The 13,384-nt window shown below is 39.2% G+C and overlaps 1 long non-coding RNA gene across 1 annotated transcript in view; it reads right to left on the reverse strand.

Moving 5' to 3' along the window:
- Window positions 1-13,074, reverse strand: part of LOC131738027 (uncharacterized) — a 35,537-nt gene extending 22,463 nt beyond the window's left edge. Inside the window, exons 1-2 of the long non-coding RNA XR_009329582.1 lie at window positions 12,901-13,074; window positions 11,584-11,637 (exon numbers count right to left, since the gene is read on the reverse strand). This is a non-coding gene — a long non-coding RNA (uncharacterized LOC131738027). The remainder of the gene's footprint in view (window positions 1-11,583; window positions 11,638-12,900) is intronic.
- Between the last annotated feature and the right edge of the window lie 310 nt (window positions 13,075-13,384).

Here is a 13,384-nt window from a genome sequence, read left to right on the forward strand (position 1 = left end):
TACCTGCTCTGACATTGTCTTTCATGAACACTCACTAAACACAGATCTGCTATTCATAAAGCCCGTAGAGAAACAGACAGCTCCGACTGACTTGAAATAAAATGCTAATAAAGAGAGACTGCATTATTTTAAATGTGAAAGCCCAGTGTCGCTTAAGCTCTGAATACATCAAAACGCTGCAGTGTGATCAGTGTAGAAATCAAATCCCTCAGATCAGTAAGGGAGCCTTGACCTTAGTCAGCTTATGAAAGTGAAGCCCCTCAACTAAAGTGGGTTTTAATACCAGGCAGCATGCGAACTCCTTTCAAATTGGAAAGATTTCACTCAAAGCCCTCGTTTCGCTTCGTAATTGAAAAGCCCTGCAACATTAAAGGTTCAATTTGTCAATACAATTCTATTTGATCACTCGGGGACTTTCTCTTATAGCAGTGCAGAACCAGTGCTAGTGGTTTGTGCGTGGCTGGAGAAGGGGTGCTGCTCTGCTGAGAAGCATGGGACTAAAGATCCAGGCCAGGTTTTAAAAGTTTAAAGGACCCACACTTCTATACCAGCTTATCCAGGACATCTTACTGTAATCTGTGCATCCCCATGCTGCCTTCACAATGAAGAGAAATTGGGGCATGTAATTAATTAATCCACGCTTATATGGGGATTGCACATGATTTTTTGGGTGCTTAGCCTACATGACACGTTAGTTGGGGATGTTCTGAAAATCACATAGAAAAGCTAATGGCTCTTGTACAACCATTACACCTATTAATTAAATAGCCATAGTGGAGTCTGTTTGATTATTAGATTGACATCCATTTAAAGTGGTTAGAATTGTGGGTAACACTTTAGATTAGGTGTCTCTAAGTACTGTGTATTTATATAGCAGTTACATAGTAAATACATGTGTACTCACACACAATCACAGTGTTATTATGCATAGTTACAATGTACTTAACGTGTAAATGTTTTAGCAGGGCGACTTACAATTGTTACAAGATACCACATTATACATTATTTCACATTATACAGATATCACATTATTTTTACATACAATTACCCATTTATACAGTCGGGTTTTTTCTGGAGCACTCTAGGTAAAGTACCTTGCTCAAGGGTACAACAGCAGTGTCCTCCACTGGGGATTGAACCCACAACCCTCTGGTCAAGAGTCCAGAGCCCTAACCACTACATGTAAATACACAGAAATTAGAGACACTTAATGTAAAGTGTTACTGAATTTTACATTGGAGCAAGCTTAGTAAATCTAACACAACAGCCCTCAGTTTTCCAAATGTGCTCAAAATCTTGCCCACTACTGTCAGCCCTAGTACAAGGTAAAGAGTAAAGTATCTACCATGCTCACTATTTCAATAAAAGGCCCTGGAAAACTGCACTCACTTTGATCTAATGCTTTCAGAATGGGTTATACTACATACCAGAACTACTTTATAAAGTAGAGAAGATCAAAAACAGAAACTAGCTATGTTCTGAGAAATAATGCTTCAGTGCTATCAGTGTGACACATGCAGCACATGGTGTGTGGGTGGCTTACAGTCGTTTTTAAAACAGCAGCAACACTGTTTCCAAAACACGGTTATAAAATATAAATCAACTTTATTACTTGATTTTTTATTATTATTCAAAGTGGTGTATTTTGAAGCAATGTGATAGCAGAACTATGCTATCATGTATTATTATCTCAATGTATTATAACCCTAAATATATATTTTTTAAAAGAACACCTTTTCATGTTCATGCCCAGTGATTTTTAAAGGTAATCCTTTTCTTTACCACAATGGATGGATCCATGTTAGTTTGTGTAAAACATTGAAGATGAGGACTGATGTGCAGGAAGAACAATCTGAGCAACTGAATTAGCAGACTGGGGCGGTCATTTATAACATTGAAAATGAACTGGTGATTGATCCATCAATGCCATCCTAATGGTTTACTAGTGTGGCGATACTTATGTTAATTAATTATTGTTAAAAATAACCCCTAGTAAAAAATAAATATTTGTACAGGCTGATAAGACATGAAAGATTAATCTTTTTCTCCAGTCATTCTGAGTGCTTCTTATTGCAATTACTAACATACTGTTTGTTGTTGTAGTTGTTGTACTTTGATTTATCCATTTTTGAGTTCTAGTTGCCTGACATATTTGTAATTTCTTGAAAAAGTATTAGCCAGCGTTAGAGTTACCACATGACTCCATGTACACTAGGATAGTTTGGGAAAAGTTCAGGCTTTTCAACTCACATCGCAATGCATTCTGGTACATTTTACCTGCGTCAGGTACCTTTCACAGCAGAACTACACTGACCAGAATGCACTGGGGTGTGAGTTGAAAAGCCTGAGCTGTCCCAAACTGTCCTAGTGTACATGGAGTCATAGGGTAACCCTAGACAGCGCCATCTAGTGACCTGACCCTTTGGATGAAGTTTCCTTTTGTTTTTCTGGCAATACACTGCTGTGCACTAGGGGGTGCTGGCGCAAACTAATTTAAAGACACTCTGGACAATCTAGCAAAGATTGCAAATGTCTATGGCAGGCAACCAGAATTGAAGAGCAGCTCCTGAACTCAAAGTCAAAGCACCTGAACACAGACGAAGCGTATTTGATTGCAGTACTTGCAGTAAGGACCACTTACAATGATTGCAGTCATAAAATGGTAAGAGGGGACATTAAAAGAGAAAGACAATGTCAATCGAAGTGGCTCGCTCTTTAAGGAAGTTGGCCTGGGGCCTGTATAATTCTGATTGGTACAGATGTCAGTCTCTGTGCCATATGCCATTCTTACCAGCACGGCTATGATTGGAAGGATCATACTGAACAGATTAGCTGGAATATTGTCTCTGGTTCATTTGTGTTGGCTGTCGCTTCATCTGCAGCATTGGGTCTGTTTGTAGAGAACAGCTTTATCAACCCTATCCAATTAAAACTGAAGTGACAACATTTACAAAACAAAAACCTTCGGAGACCTATTTTATAACACAAGTGAAAACCAAACCAAATGGAGGTGGCAGTAATACCCTTCCCAGCACAGGTTCATGCAGCATTTCCACTGCATGGCTGGCAATGTGTGCGGGACGGGAAAGCTGCTGTTCAGTGTCACATCAAGCAATCTCTTCCCAGATTCCCTCTTTCCCCCTCGGGTCAGTCAGGAACTCAGATGCCTTTAGTGAGAATCATCACCAGAATCAATCCGTCTGAATCCACAAGACCGGAAGACTGTTTTAAAGAATGGAATGTTAAGGAATGTTTTTTTTTTTTTCTGAACTCCATTTTGATGACTTAAATCAAGTTTTCATGAAACCTCACACATTTAAACAACATCTTTGAAAGCTAGGACACATTTCAGTTTAGTTTAATCTATTCACTTTGTGCCCACAGGGCCAGCACAGGTACATCTCAATAGTGCAAGAATCCAAAGAGAGATCTATGTAGACCAGACTCAATAAAACGACAATGCAACAACAAAATGATTCCAAACAATTACTATACATCCAAAAAAATATACACTTTAAAATGTGCTTGCATTTTATCATTTAGCATTAAGTACTGTTCCCTATTATTTTCCTGAACAATTAATGGATCAAGTAAATACAAGCTGTAGCCTTGATGGTTTATTTTGCATACTAACAGAGTTCTACAGCCAGAGTTGTACTGTAAAACATCGGGGACTCTAATTCCAAACTGCAGAGACGAAACTGGAAGGCTCTGACTAAGAGAGCCGTTTGCAAAACGTTCCCTTACAAGAAATCCATAATAATTCAGTTGCATCTCATTACCAGTACAATAAAGACAGCATCCTTATCGACCATAGGCAAACAGTCCCCGTCCCCGTCAGGTAATAAATTGCGGGAGCGTTTTGGACTGATATACCAGAATTTATTTCTAACAGCGGTATTAGTCTTTGCCAACACAAACGATGATGTGACAGCCTGCGTTATCCAGCCTCATAAACCATGTGGCATACTATTCACCCTTCATAAATTATGGCATGCCGTTGTCAGCTAATAAAGAACTGGAGGATTCATGATTCGTGTGTACAGTACTAAAGATTAGAAGCTACTAAACCATGTGACCTTTTAAACTCTGCTACAGTTTATACTCATACCAGGACCGGTGGTGCTGTACTTTAATGCTCACAGCTGTTTACTGTTGCTGAGGGGGAGCTCTAGCTCTTCTGTGCTTTAGCGTTCTGCTCCGTGAATATGCAATCAAGGTAAAGCCATTATACCCATTTAAAAATGTGTCCATTAAAGAGAGTAAGCATGGAAACTAAGAACTGTCTTTACCCTAATGTAGTACCAGACACTGTGATTTTAAAATAGAAATTCTTTCAAAACTGCACATTTTATATGTCACTTATGATGCATAACAGATTATTGCATAACAGATTAGATTTGTGGAATTATTGTGGTTGCTACAATCACTTCAATGCAGTCAGTCACTGCATCGCCCCCACCCCATCCCCCATGTTCTTCAATGCAGCCCATCACACTGTAACAGGCATTGTCAGAGCAGTGGTATTCCTATTCGGAATAGACCCTGAAAGGTACATTTGATGTTCAGAACATGCCGTGTGTTTAGATTCCGTTATGTTAATTAGATTGAGATTTGTATTGTATTTAGAGATCTGATATGTAGTAAGTAGCCCCTGAAGGTGTCCAGTGGGCTGTTTCGTTATCTGTAGATTAATTTTTCAATTCAGTTTTGAAATGCCAGGCATTGTGGCTGGACGACACACTTTTTATGGTTGAGGAGTCTTTCCAGAAGCAGCCACGTAGCAAAGAAAAAAGAAAAAGTCAAAATGTGTAAAATCCTTTTTAATTAAATATATGGGCCAACCATACCACTAAATAGGACACACCACCTAACCTAATTAACCTTACCGACCCTGCTCTAAAACATCAGCTATTGTTTAAGGGGGGGGGGGTGTACTGTTTCTGGTATAATACACTGAATATGGATTGTTTCATCTAATCTCTGTGATCTGTAACTAAGCTTGATGACTTCCAAGTGTAAGACCTCACTAAACAAAGACACTTTCATTAATTTAAAGCCCATTCAATCGAAAATTCACCGGTTCCTCTCTGACTCTAGTTCAAGTCCTACATGACGTGTAGATGTCATGACCTACAGCTGTAACAAAACAGCCTCGGATCCAGGAAAGACGAAGCAGAAAATGAATACAGCTTCTATCAAGTTCTGGCAAAGCGGAACACAATCATTGACAAGAAAGGATTTTTCATGCAGCAGGCTAAGTCTACAACAGTACTATTTTCTGTAGGCAGCAGTGGTGTAGTCAAGCCAGAACTCACATAATAGGCAAGCCAAGTCACATGACTCACATCTCCTGCAGAACTGTCTAATTCAGTCAGCAGTCCTCCTGATGCACTGAAAAGAGCATTAGGAACTTCTTCTATTACAAACTAATTCTTTACGGAGGCTAAAAATGCTGACGAAGACGACAGCAACAGCGGAATCCTCTCGGCTATGCCAAAACTTGGCTCAGACCTCATCCTTCTTCCACTGACACATCGACATGTACAGCAAAGCATTCTGACAAGACACTTTGTGGAAATACTTGTTAAAATTAGATAAATACATTACCTATATGTGTCACTAGAAGTTTAGTATACAAATAAAATGTGAATTTGTATTATAATTCTTGTTTTAGTGGCCAGTGTGTAGGACTTCCAGCATCAAGAAACATTATGAACTGCAGAAGGAATTAATACACCTTGACAGACAGCACAGAGGCGCTTAGATGCCAAGTCAACCCACATCAGAAAGTATAGCCTTGAAACTTGTTTTTTTGTCTTAAAATGTATCAACACTGCAGTTGGCACAGTCTCTTACAAACACACATTCAACACACCCCCTGACACACACACACACACGTACAAAACATTACATTTTCCACAAGCCGATTCAATTATGTCTAGAGGGTGACACGAGGACCATTCAAAGGGAGTTTCATTAAACTCCGTGAAGGCAGGGTTGAAAACATGGATCTCTGATAATCTAAAGTCTAAGCCCAGCTAATAGCCCTCTAGTCACGGCTCAGTGAGTGGGGCTGGGGAGTGCTGCAGTTCCTAAGTGTTCTTGTGTTCTCCATCTTGATTAAATAGAACAGGATCCCAGCAGAGCCACACACATGACAACGAGTTTGGGGAAAGTGACAGCGCATGCCAAAAACGAGCAGATGTGTATTATTTATCCTGTAATTTTATTTGTTTCAATTTTGTTTTTGTGGGTTTTTTTGTTTTTTATTATTATTTCCCCAGATGTTGCAAAGCGTGTGGTACATGTGAGACTGGCTGAAGAGGTCTAAGTTCGAATTGTATGAAATAAAGTGAGAGCTCGCCCCTGGACTGCAATAAAATACAATGAATCAGAGGATTGCTCTATAGAACAACCTAATTCTCTAAAACTAAAGTTCCTAAACTTTTAAAATTCATTTGATGATCTAATGGAAATGGATCCCTTATAAAGGTTTACCACTGTATTTTTGCACTGTATGTTTGTACTGTATGTTTGCTTTTCCCCATAGTTATACTCTGCATTTACCACAGTTTACCCTGCTTTGCGATGTTTATTAATATGCTTTACCATACCTGCTTTGCAATGCTTACTTATGCTTTACCATGCTTTTGCTGTGCTTTATTACACTTTGCTATGCTTTTATAAGGGATGATACATGGACAGAAGTCAAGATAAAGTAATGATCTATAGTTTTAAATTTAACTCAAGCATGTCGACAGTAGTTCATGCAACATGCAGCTATGACGAAAAGTTTTCCATCACCTAGAATTTTAGGATTGAGACATAAATTAAAAAAACAAAAACTATATGAACATAAGTTAGATCTTTTATCTAATATCATGTGATCAAAAGTCTACTGGAAGCCATAATAGTAATACAGTATTTCATGTTAGATTTTGAAATGTCACATTATAACATTTTTGTCAGTTTTTCGTTTATATGGAAAACTACAAAGTGGTATGCCATTCAATATGTTAACATTATTCAGCAGGTTTCATTTGACTTTATCAAGCAAAATGAGTTCATTCTACAGTGCAAAACATAGCTGTAGGGCAAACCTGTTTATATGATAAAAGACATGGGGCATGATTTTACACTGCTGGAAAAGTGCCTACGTTTACTACGGAGGAGACAATTTGCCTGGGATTTGGCAGTAGAGGAAAATACAGTTCCCAAACTGGGATGGCATTGGGTGAGTGTTTCAAACCATAATCCGCCTCTGCGTTCACCCAGCCTCCAGGTACTGTTCACTAGATTGCTCCTACTGCTGGGTGTGTCTGAGATTAGCCAATAGCTGTCAGGGGGCGGGGATTTTCAGGTAAGGGAAACTATGGCGGGTCAGATCCGGGTCATTAACACGTTTTTTTCTGAATGGAGAAGAACACCCATAGAACTAGAAATTAGATTCAAGGGCTTTCTTAAGTTGATTATTATTATTATTATTATTATTATTATTATTATTATTAGATATATTGTAATTGTTTGGAATTATTTTATTGTTGTATTGTTATTAATTTTATTGAGTATTGACTATTTAACTAGGGTTACCATATAGCTCCATGTACACGAGGATAGATTGGGACAGTTCAGGCTATTCAACTCGCATCACAATACATTCTAATACGTTGTACCTTTCACAGCAGGACTACACTTACCAGAATGCATTGGGGTGCGAGTTGAAAAGCCTGTTCATGGAGTCATATGGTAACCCTATATTTAGGCCTCTCTTTGTATTAGTGCTCACACTATTAATATGTACCAGTGCTGGCCCTCCTGGCACAAAGTGACTAAACTAAACTAAACTACAAAAAAAAAATTCTGGAGGAAAAGGCTTGGTGAATTTTCCCAAGATTGTCTTAATCCATATTTTGGTAAACATTATCATAAATGTTCATTCAGTGTATGTTTTTTTTCTCTCTCTCTTATGGGCTAGCACTGAACTTTCAATTCCCACTCCTGCCGTGATATTTGTATCATCTTGCCTGATGGCATTTTCACAGTGGTTTGGAAATCGCAGTGTCATCTATTAATAACACTCAGAAGCTGAGCTGAGCTGCTGCATGTCATTCGGGCCCAGCATCCATTTAGATTAGAAAACCCACAGCAGCGAGTACATGCTCCTGACTGCCTTTAGAAAGTGACACTACCTGTCATGCAGCTCAGGGGTACAGTATGAGCTCAGCATCCAAATCTCCCGGGAGCACAGCAGCAGGGGAGAAACTGACGGGCAGGATTACTCACTCAAGTGAAAAGGTTTTTAAGGATTACTAATGTGGAAAGCACTCCAGAAGCAAAGAGAAAATACAGACTTTTGGTTTAAAAAAAAGTTGTTTCCATTTGAAATCTTTTTCATTCTGGTTTCACGCATCATCCCCACAGTATTTGCTAGTACAGATTATGCATGTCATCATTTTAGCAGAAGAACATTTTATCAAGCTTAATGTCAATTGTGCAATTATGCTTTTCTGTATATGTAAATAATTCTGTATATATATATATATATATATATATATATATATATATATATATATATATATATATATATATATTATTATATTATTTTGAATTGTTTTATTTCTGATTTGTTAATGTATTTTTATGGAGAATTCATTTTTAGGTCTCTCTGTCTATTAGTCCCTACACTGTTTGATGTACCAGTGCTAGCCTTGGAATAAATTTAAAATTATAATTATATATTAGAGGAAAAAAACTAAAATGATAAACTAAACCCCTCTGTGTGGAAAATGTTGATGGGATATGAGTGTGAAACGAATAAACTAAAATGATAAACTAAACCCCTCTGTGTGGAAAATGTTGATGGGATATGAGTGTGAAACGAATAAACTAAAATGATAAACTAAACCCCTTTGTGGGGGAAGTGTTGATGGGATATGAGTGTGAAACGAATAAACTAAAATGATAAACTAAACCCCTCTGTGTGGAAAATGTTGATGGGATATGAGTGTGAAACGAATAAACTAAAATGATAATCTAAACCCCTTTGTGGGGGAAGTGTTGATGGGATATGAGTGTGAAACGAATAAACTAAAATGATAAACTAAACCCCTCTGTGTGGAAAATGTTGACGGGATATGAGTATGAAACGAATAAACTAAAATGATAAACTAAACCCCTTTGTGGGGGAAGTGTTGATGGGATATGAGTGTGAAACGAATAAACTAAAATGATAAACTAAACCCCTCTGTGTGGAAAATGTTGATGGGATATGAGTGTGAAACCAATAAACTAAAATGATAAACTAAACCCCTCTGTGTGGAAAATGTTGACGGGATATGAGTGTGAAACGAATAAACTAAAATGATAAACTAAACCCCTCTGTGTGGAAAATGTTGACGGGATATGAGTGTGAAACGAATAAACTAAAATGATAAACTAAACCCCTCTGTGGGGGAAGTGTTGATGGGATATCAGTGTACAGCCTCCTTTGGGAGACGTTGCCCTACCCCCGGGCTAACCTGTAATATATCATGCTGAGAGTGTTTCGACCAATCCGTTTGCTGCATTGTCGTGATTTAACTGTGTTTCGACCAATCCGTTTGCTGCATTGTCGTGGTTTAACTGTGTTTCGACCAATCCGTTTGCTGCATTGTCGTGGTTTAACTATGTTTCGACCAATCCGTTTGCTGCACTGTCACGGTTTGTGTCCATTGTTGTGCAGCAAGGACCAGGCCGGAGGTGCCTGCTCTCACTGTACACACACACTGCACAGTATCTTGTTCTGGGTGAATTCAATGCGTGAATACAGAATAAAGCCCATGAAGTCTGTGTGTGTGTGTGTGTGTGTGGCCACTGATAGGCACACTCCTCTCTGTTTGCAGAATGAAGATGAAGACTGATGGGTCTCCTTGTACAAGGCTCTGTTTAAGTTACCTTGAATATAAATCTTAGATTAAAACCATGGCAGATGTGACTGTATAGGCAAATAATGTGTGCATTAACTTTGTGCACTACACTAGGGATGTGCAAAGACAACGACGATGGCCAGCAGGAATATATATTGGGTTTGCCTTCCCTTCCCAAATGGGTCTTCAGTGGCATTGCAGTGGAACTTCCAACTGACAATGATAGCACAAGGCAGCGCTGGTATGAGTCATTAGTAAAATGGCATCACAGTGGTAATATTTTTATATTTTGGTATGCCAGTTGCATTACACTTCTGGAATAGAGGTGCATTAGTCATATTATATTCGCAGCTGAGAATGTAGTCTCTGTAATCGCTGTACTCAGGAAGTATAAAAACCAATAGCATTGAACTGTCAAAATGAGGAAAATAAGCAGAGATGAGCAAGAGGTCCGTGTGGGATACAATGGTCAATGAATGCGCTTCTGTATTCCTTGAAAACGGATAACATTTTACTGCTCCTAACACTGTACTTGCACATTAAAATCTTTGCAATATACTTGAGATGATTTGTCAATAATTGAAAGTTTAACAGCACGAGGATGAAGGGAGCATGACCAGTGTTCGTAATACTTTCACGAATAACACATTTTAATTTCTTTCCAGCATTTCTTTCTGGTAATTATAGTAATTGTATTTAATTATGTGTGCTTCATTATCATCGATTGCCTTATGTCTTATGCTAGAAGTATCTTTTGACGTGTTACATAAATACACAACACATTGCATGGGAAATTGCCCAACTCTATCAGTGCTAAGATAATATCCACGAGAGCTCAGCTGATGGTAACGTGTATTTAACTCTCTGTGCTCTTCTGACGGTTTATCCCAGTAGTACTCTGTGCTCCTGACTCCTCTGAGAACGACTCCAGCAGCCTTTCGGAATATGCAGAACAGGGAAGTCAGGAAGTCACAAGGTCAGCACAGACATCATGTGAGACTACGGATTTAACAAAATCACACGGCTTTACCGAAATCTCTGTCTTTTATTACCACGCTTTCTTTTCTTCTCTTTTCTAAAGTAACTTTTTTAAAGCCTTAAAAAAATGTACCACCTTTTCCACCAGTCCCCATATTTCACACCTCTACCCCACTCCAGATGGGGTCTGCTTGTGTGGCGGGCAGTGTTTTGTGATGCGCTGCCGCTACGGATTCTGTTCTGCCCCCTGCTGGTGAGATGAGAGGAGGTTAAAAGCTCTAAAACCACGAATGCAGACGAGCCCGGTTCTTTTTGCATTGGGGTTAAGACCGGGTCGCCGGTTCACGCCAGCCTCCATCCTGTTACACTTATTCATACTCATACCTTCCTTTTCTCTAACCTTAAGGCCAACAAAATATAGCTATGTTTTTTTTTTGTACTTTAACAGCAACAATGGGTTGAAGTTATGAAACATCAACCAGCATTTTATTTTGTGCAGCACAGGAATACATCTTAGTCATTTTAAACAAGCAGAGAAGTTTGCTGCAGGCAACACTATAGTTATGTGGAGCGGCAGTTGAATTTATGATGACAGCACAGTAACTTGCATCGTCCCCAATAGAGAATGAACTGCCTGCAATGACGGTAATACATTCCACTGTAGTACAGCTGCTTCCATATTTAAATGTTTTATTACCGTAATCAGCAGTAACTCTCCCGTCGTTGTAAATGAGTCCCATCAGTCACTTCCCTTTAAAGAGAAAGACGGTTTGCACTGAATTAGTCTAGCTTTTATCACAGCTGAGCTATGCAGTTGCACGTGTTAAAATACGATCAAATATACAGTATAAGAGATATATTGAACAGCAATTCATTCTAACTTCAAAAGACATTTAAAAAATGTAAACACCACTGATTACTGAAATAAACCAACCTTAGTATTGTTCTATAAAAAGGTGCAGTGAGAACTTTGTGTTGAGATGAAACACACACACACACACACACAAGCACGCACGCATGCACACACACACTACACACTGTACACATACAAACACACACTGTACACACACACACCATCACAGACACACACACACATTACACACACACACACACTGTACACATACAAACACACACTGTATACACACACACACACTGTACAGACACACACACACACATACACACACACACACATTCACGCACACACACTCATTTGCTCTGCCTTTTGTTAAAGTAAGCTCTTCTCTGTCACAGGCCTCTTCAAATCCACAAGATTAACATTTCATTCTCAGGATGTTTGGCAGAATCCTAATCTTTATACATTTCCTCCTGCCTGTCTGTGACATTTCCTTTCCTGGCATAACTCAAATATACCCATCCTTTAGGATGATTTGCACCTTTCAATAGTGATGGCACTGCTCTTACGAATAACAATAGGCTTTCACAAAGAGAAATGGCTGGCAGAAGTAATGAGAAACATCTCCCTGTTGAAATCTCTTAATGCAAGACATCACACAGGATTCCTATCTTTGTCCTATCAATTTGTCTTATTCACTTCCAAGAGACGGATCCAATTCTATCATTTCAAGTACTGGTACAACAAATGATGTGATAGGAAAGGTCTGATCCTATATGTACTGCAGACAGACATTGATAGGGCAGGAAGAAATGTTATTGCATAACCCCAGAAAATATAGACCCTCATAATTTATTATAATTTTGATATTGATGTAGCAATAAACAACTTCAAGCATTCAATTATAATTTCAAGTCAAAAATAACATATGGGGAGCTTCCGGTAAAGGCACTCCGTGTGGAGAGCAGGATGCGCCCTATAGCCTGGACGTCGCCGGTTCGAGTCCAGGCTATTCCATTTCCGACCGTGGACGAGAGTTTCCAGGTGGCTGCGCACAATTGGCTGAGTGTCGCCTAGGTCGGGGGTTAGGTTGGCCAAGGTGTCCTCGGCTCACCGCGCACCAGCGACCCCTGTAGTCTGGCCGGGCGCCTGCGGGCTTACCTGTAAGCTGCCCAGAGCTGCGTTGTCCTCCAATGCTGTAGCTCTGAGGCGGCTGCATGGTGGGCCTGCAGTGTGAAAAGAAGCAGTCGGCTGATGGCACACCCTTCGGAGGACAGCGTGGGTTTGTCTTCGCTGCTCCTGAGTCAGCACAGGGGTTGTAGCGGTTAGCTGAGCCTAAATAATAATTGGAAATTCTAAACTGGGAGAAAATAATACAAAAATAATTGGCGAATAATAATATATAATAATATACAGCAATGAGCACATTAGTATTTTCAACTTCCTGGTATCCCGGTTCAGACATACAATAAGTGGAGAAATGATTCCCTTACAAAAATCTAGTATATACTGTATCTGTATCTTTGTATCTGCAGAGCTGTTCTCTGTATCTTTATCATAGAAGTGAATTAGAAGGAAATGTTCACCCTTTCCCATGTGCCGTGCAGATGATATCAAATATCCCTTTAACTTGGAGAGCACTAGT

This window comes from Acipenser ruthenus, chromosome 9, assembly GCF_902713425.1.
Source record: "Acipenser ruthenus chromosome 9, fAciRut3.2 maternal haplotype, whole genome shotgun sequence".
Taxonomy (NCBI): domain Eukaryota; kingdom Metazoa; phylum Chordata; class Actinopteri; order Acipenseriformes; family Acipenseridae; genus Acipenser; species Acipenser ruthenus.